Source organism: Chiloscyllium plagiosum, unplaced genomic scaffold, assembly GCF_004010195.1.
Source record: "Chiloscyllium plagiosum isolate BGI_BamShark_2017 unplaced genomic scaffold, ASM401019v2 scaf_1108, whole genome shotgun sequence".
In the NCBI taxonomy this organism is placed as follows: domain Eukaryota; kingdom Metazoa; phylum Chordata; class Chondrichthyes; order Orectolobiformes; family Hemiscylliidae; genus Chiloscyllium; species Chiloscyllium plagiosum.
Genome location: NW_025212275.1, coordinates 1 through 6,992, shown reverse-complemented (window position 1 = coordinate 6,992; position 6,992 = coordinate 1). Strand labels below are relative to the sequence as shown.

At 42.7% G+C, this 6,992-nt stretch overlaps 1 long non-coding RNA gene across 1 annotated transcript; it reads right to left on the bottom strand.

Moving 5' to 3' along the window:
- Positions 1-2,647: 2,647 nt before the first annotated feature.
- On the bottom strand, positions 2,648-5,726 carry LOC122547350. Its single transcript, XR_006310981.1, has 3 exons — positions 5,543-5,726; positions 4,176-4,240; positions 2,648-2,814 (listed from the first exon to the last, which is right to left on the bottom strand). It is a non-coding gene; the product is annotated as an uncharacterized LOC122547350 (long non-coding RNA).
- Between the last annotated feature and the right edge of the window lie 1,266 nt (positions 5,727-6,992).

The window sequence follows — 6,992 nt, the reverse complement described above, 5'->3', positions numbered from 1 at the left end:
CACACTCCCTCGGACCTTACCATTAAGTGTGTAAGTCCTGCCCTGATTTGCTTTCCAAAATGCAGCATCTCACATTTATTTAAATCAAACTCCATCTGCCACTCCTCAGCCCATTGGCCCATCTGATCAAGATCCTGTTGTAATCTGAGGTAACCTTCTTCGCTGTCCACTACACCTCCAATTTTGGTGACATCTGCAAACTTACTAACTATACCTCTTATGCTCACATCCAAATCATTTATATAAATGGTGAATAGTAGTGGACCCAGCACCGATCCTTGTGGCACTCCACTGGTCACAGGCCTCCAGTCTGAAAAACAACCCTCCACCACCACCCTCTGTCTTCTACCTTTGAGCCAGTTCTGTATCCAAATGGCTAGTTCTCCCTGTATTCAATGAGACCTAAGTTTGCCAACCAGTCTACCATAAGGAACCTTGTTGAACGCCTGACTGAACGCTATACAGATCGCGTCCACCACTCTGCCCTCATCAATCCTCTTTATTACTTCTTCAAAAAACTCAACCAAGTTTGTGAGACATGATTTCCCACGCACAAAGCCATGTTGACTCTCCCTCATCAGTCCTTGCCTTTCCAAATACGTGTAAATCCTGTTCCTGAGGATTCTCTCCAACAACTTATCCACCACCAATGTCAGGCTCACTGGTCTATAGTTCCCTGGCTTGTCCTTACCTCCTTTCTTATATAGTGGCACCACATTAGCCAACCTCCAGTCTTCCAGCACCTCACCTGTGACTATCGATGATACAAATATCTCAGCAAGGGGCCCAGCAATCACTTCCCTAGTTTCCCACAGAGTTCTCAGCAATTCCCAACTAAAGAGTTGGTGAAGGCCACTTAAATCCTGCCCTGAGGGAGGGATGAACTGATCTCATCAAACAGTTGGAAGGCAGTTCACCAAAATGAGACCAGCATGGTGGCTCAGTAGTTAGCACTGTTGCCTCACAGCTCCTCAGGTGACTGTCTGTGTGGAGTTTGCACATTCTCCCCGTGTCTGCATGGGCTTCCTCTGGGGGCTCCAGTTTCCTTCTACAGTCCAAAGATGTGCAGGTTAGTGAATTGGCCGTGCTAAATTACCCACAGTGTTCAGGGGTATGTTGGTTAGGTGAGTTCACCATAAAAAATACAGGGACAGGATGGAGGATGGGTTTGGGTAGGATGCTCTTTGAAGGGTTGGTGTGGACTTGATGGGTCAAATGGTTTGTTTCCGCACTGTAGGAATTCTATAGAAAAGCAGTTCAACACTTTCTGTTTCATTTGGAGGCTAGATGAATTCAGAGTTGTAGCCTTTGAAAGCGAAAGCTGCTCAAAAGATAACTGGTCACACGTACAAAAGATGGCAAAGGCCAAAGAATTGTTGGATGGCAAAGTGATACTCTTGTTTGCACGCTGCTGGAGTGCCAGCTGAGAGGATCATGGCAACAGCTCAGGAGCTATTGGCCAGACATGATCATGTCCACAGATGGCATATGTTTAGGAACCAGGCAAGGTGAGGCTATGCAATGATACCATGCACCAAGCATTCCGTCCAAGACTATAAATAACACAAAATGTTGCCTATCACACAGTCTAATGTCTTATGCTGCTCAAAATTAGACAGATCAGTCATTGATTGTGTGGCACATTGTGTCCCGTGAAAATCCATATTTAAATAGAGTTAACATCTCAGCTTCAACCCACAGTTTAAAACCCATATAAAAGCTCACAATTCCGAAGAGATTCACATTGAAGCACACTGTTCCTCACTGACACCAAGGGTTGGATGCAAGTCGAGAATGTCCTGGCTGCTGGTGATCCCTATTATTTGGGAATTGTGGCAATTATGCAGTGAGAAACTGGAGGAAAGTTCTGCCCATATGGTTCGATGTATTGGTTTTGTCTAGGTGCTGGCAGACTGTCAAGATGTATTGCAGTGTTGATCATTGATAATGCCACAGGAATAATGGTTTGGAAAAGTTGCAGTGCCATCCCAATATTGACAATTGGCTTGTTCCCTTTCTACAGATGGCAAAGCTCTGCCCTATTGACTCAGAGCAAATTGCCATAATTTGCACTGTTGCCACTTGCCAGATGCACAGACATGGTTTGTAGATAGAATAACTGAACTTCATGAAATGTCTTCATTTATTTCACACCACCTAAATTGTAAAATACTGACCTGATATGCTACAATAACAAGCCTTGCATTTAGAAAGTGCATAAAAATTTCAGAAATACAGAAATTGTTCAAAAACCACTGAAAAAGGTGAGAATTACATCCAGAAACAGAAGTGTCAAATATACAGCCATATTTGTCCCGGCACCTTCCTTATACCCATTTGAAAGGGATGCACAAGGGGAAGGAAAGGGAAAAATAAACTTTAGATAAGTAAATGCTTTCTACAGTTCCACAGTTTTGCGATAGAGCTGAGGCCTGAGCAAGGTGTGTGCACAAAATGGGAGCACAAAAAGCAAGACAGCAAAATGCAGAGCAGGGCTCAGGTTGTGTTCTCCCGCTCCCATGCTCCCCTGGCACCAGTTTCTCACTTGCTCACTCAGCCCATGGACAAGATGAGTGCTTGATGTCTGAATATTGTTAAGCTAAAAGTGGAAAGAATATTGGCCTGAACATTCTGAGCGAAGCACCGTTCAGTAAGCTAACTATCACAGTAGGGTGGGTACGGCTGTGTAAGGTTTGGCAGCAGACAATTGGAAGCCTGGTTTGTGACAGGCTGAGCCAGTTCAGTGGAGTAACTTCTAGCAACCAACTCCAGACCCATTGAGAGAAGATTGGGAGCAAGCCAAGTCTGTGCCATCTTCACAAGGTGTCAAGAAATCCAAAAGAAAGGGACGGGAGAACAAACATGTACAAAAACATGGTCAATAAATGCTTTCCTTTTCAAAGACGCACTTAGAATAGAACCCTTACAGTGCAGAAAGAGGCCTTTTCGCCCATTGAGTCTACACTGACTCTTCAAAGTGCATCCCACCCAGGCGCACCCCCCTACTCTATGCCTGTAACCCTGCATTTTTCATAGTTAATCCTCCTAGCCTGCACATCCCTGACACTGTGGAAAATTTCCCATGGCTAATCCATCTAACCTACACATCCCTGGACACTATTGATGATTTAGCATGGTCAACCCACCTACCCTACACATCTTTGGACTGTGGGAGGAAACTGGAGCACCCGGAGGATACCCACACAGGCACAAAGAGAACATGCAAACTCTACACAGACAGTTCTGAGGCTAGAATCAGACTTGGGTCTCTGGCTCTGTGAGGCAGCAGTGCTAACCAATAAGTCACCATGCCACCCAGAACTTAAGTATTGCTGAAAGAAAGTCACCTGCTGTTAATTTTTTTTCGTCTTGCACTCATCAGGATAGATGCAAAAATGCCAAATTTTAAAGGAAGCAACATGCACAGAACTTGGAGGTAAAAACAAATATGTCCAGACAATGTGCTTTTTCCAAATGAAAGAAAAGCCTTGGGGCCAATACCTCCCCTGCGCGATCTCTATGTCAATGCCTTTCCCCCACACCATAAAAATCATTGCCTTCTTTTGAAATTTGGAATTTATTGTTGGTCTTGATGAGTGCAAAACAAAAACCATTGATAGCATCTTATTTTGTTGCAAAAATCTCCTTTTCCCTCTGGAGTTTGAGGTTGAATCAGATTGGACAAAGCAAATGAAGTTCCTCTCACTATTTGCCCAATGCCAAGTGAGCATGGGATTATTCCAAGCCCAGTTCCCAGTGGGTTCAGGCTCAAAACCCACGTCACTTCAGATTTTGCACTTGACTCAATCATCAAAACTGCCACAAGGACACATTGGTTTAAATTGAGAGGCATTACATGACTGCACTGTTGTGCGACTTTGTTGGAGAGGGCACTGGCACCCTGCTACTTAAAATAGAAAATATTTGCCGGGCCTTAATGGATTGAAGAGCACAAAATTTAAGAAAAAATATTTAATATGGGAGGAAACAATCTATAATTGAAAAGCTCCAATTCAAACCAGAAGCAATTCACCTTCTGATCCCCTATTGACTCCCAGAAGATCATTCAATATTCAATAGTTACATTGATGGATTCCCCCCCATGTTGGTGCAATCAATCAGACTAGTTTAACCTGTAAAGTGACATTGTTAAAACAGAACCAATAGTCTCCTACCAGAAGGTGAACAGAGCAATAACACCAGCCGTGAAGGAGAGTTGAATCATCAGGATGATGTAGACCTTCAGAAAAAAAGAACAAGCCATCAACCACTGACAAAGGGTACTGAAACAGCAAAGAAACATGGCTTTTAAAATGATTCTCAGCCAACAAATGTTAAATGCAACTGACAAAAGAACAAGAGACAACAAGTTACACAGCAAGTTATGATGATTTAGAATCCATTACCTGAAAGGGGGGTGAGTTTGATTTGATTGATTTAGTGTCACATGTACAGAGGTACAGTGAAAACCTTTGTTTACGAGCAACAGAGGTAGATCATAGTAAGCAAGAATGTATAGATCAAAAAGACTTAGACAGAGGGATGGAAGCAGAATACATTACAAAAGGGCATTGCATAAATTCTTTAAGGAAAAAGATTTAAAAGCTCTGGGGAAAGAGCAGAGGTGTAGGAGTGCTCTTTAAAAAATACAATACTGTACTTTGTATCATTCTATGTTACCTCAAATGATTCCTTTACTTCATAATATCATAGAATCCCTACAGTATGGAAGCAGGCTATTCAGCCCATCAAGTCCACACCATCCCTCCAAAGAGCATCCTCCAGACCGACCCCCCTACCTTATCCCTGTAAACCTGCATTTCCCACAGCTAACCTACCTAGCCTGCACATTCCTGGATACTATAGCATGGCCAATCCACCCTAACTTGCACATCTTTGGACTGTGGAGGAAACCGGAACACCCGGAGGAAATCCACGCAGACACAGGGCGAATGTGGAAACTCCACACAGACAGTTACCCGAGGCTGGAATTAAACCCGGGACCCTGGCACCGTGAGGCAGCAGTGCTAACTTCTAAGCCACCGTGCCACCCACCTACTGTGGAATGACAGTTTTAACTAACTTAAACCATCCTTCATGCACACTCATGTTTAATCAAGAAAACTTTGTAGTGTTTGATATGCCAGGAAATTGCATTCAAAGGAAACAAAAAAAAGGAAAATACAAAGCCGAGTTTGATAAGGACAGATTTGATAAAAGTAAATACATAAGAAATTCCAACAAGAGATCAGCAAAGCTATCCTCTTGCACCCAGACATTTAGTCACAATTTGCAGAGAGCAATAGCACAGAAAACAGGCTGTTCAGCCCCTCTAGTCTGTGCGCTACTGAAGCCCCCTCCCATCTGCAAAAATGAACACAAGAAAACAGGAGGGTATTGTAAAAGGGAGACTAAGAGAGAAACTGAGAATGTTTAAAAAATATGACAATAATGGAAGGGGAATCCCAACAAGCAAAGGCAAGTTCAACATGTGACACTTAGTAATGAGGGCAACTGTGAAAATTCAGGCTCGACTATTTACCTTCCTAATGAAAACCCGCCGAATATTCTTATCATCCCAGTTGAATGAGGAAAACAGCTCACTCTCACCAGAGAAACTTGCACTTCCATAACTTGGGCTGCGGCCTGAACAAAGTGAGAGATGGAAAACATTTGTCAATCCAGCACCAGGACAAACACCTTTAAAAACAAAACTGAAATCCTGGTGCCCAGCTGTCACTCCGACCCTGGGGTTTGTGGGTTTATGTCTCACTCCAAAATCTTTAGTGCAATGTTCTAGACCTCCACACACCCATCTGATTCAATGTCACCTTCCCACAGGTTGCACTTTGCCCATTGGAGATGTCCTAACAATCTTCACAAGACAGCCCAACTGAACTGGCTAACCATCTGCAGTCAGTTGTATATTCCCATCCTTAGACAATACAGGCAGTGACTTTGTTTCCATGCTATTGCAAATCAGTGACATTTGAAAGTGAAAAACAAACTGGTATTTCTTTGGCATCATTCAGGACATTACAAAGTGATTTACAGCAAATGAAATACTTACTTTGAAGGATATTATGTCTTATTACGGTAGCACACTGGAAATCAAGCACCGATATTCCCAGGGTTGTCACAAAACAAAAAGACTTTATAAAAGTACATAAAATTCCCAATTTACATGTCTTTTAGACCCAGGTTGACAGAGACCATGGACCAGATTTCTGTACTTAACAAGAATGACTATTTATTACAAATAAATAGTCTAGCTGTAACTAAACAAATGAACTGTTAACATATAACTCTACTAGATAAAACTCTAACTTGCTTATAAAACGTCCCCTCCACAAACACTCAACATCCATGACTTTATCTTTTTGAGTGCAAGGAAAGACTGAGAAGGCAGTTCAATGGTCACTGTCCACAGGGTTCTCTGTGATGATCCTTTTGTCTCATCAGGACTTGCTGCTCCTCAATCTTCTTTTCCCAGGTCCTTTCGCTTGCTTGTATGTGGCACTGAGTGACTGGTTCCCATTTAAAGTCTTTGACTTATTGGTTAAGAGCCATGGCTTACAGCAACTTATGAGGTGAAATAAACTGACTTCTGTCAGGCTTGAGACTTTTTTTTCTCTGTAGAGAAAAGGACCACCTGCTTTTTTAGATGTCCAGTTAGCTTCTGATCAAGCAGTCACAGCCACAAGCTATTCTTCTACCTGGTAACAAATCACATTGTTGGCAGCCAAATGATCTTTGTCATTGACAACTTGTCATCACCCATGTTTTCTGTTCAGTGGGCACTCGCTCTTCTTTCTTTTGCATCTTCCTGCGACAGTGCGTCTGCTGTTGAATCGTCCTGTTGGCTGTCTCTGGTGTTATGGACCAGACCAAACCCCTTCAAAATATATTAAGGAGATAGCCGAGATCCTAAATTTTACTTATTTAAAAGACAAGTGGTGCTAGCACCTGAAGAAGAAGTGAGGCTCTGAAAG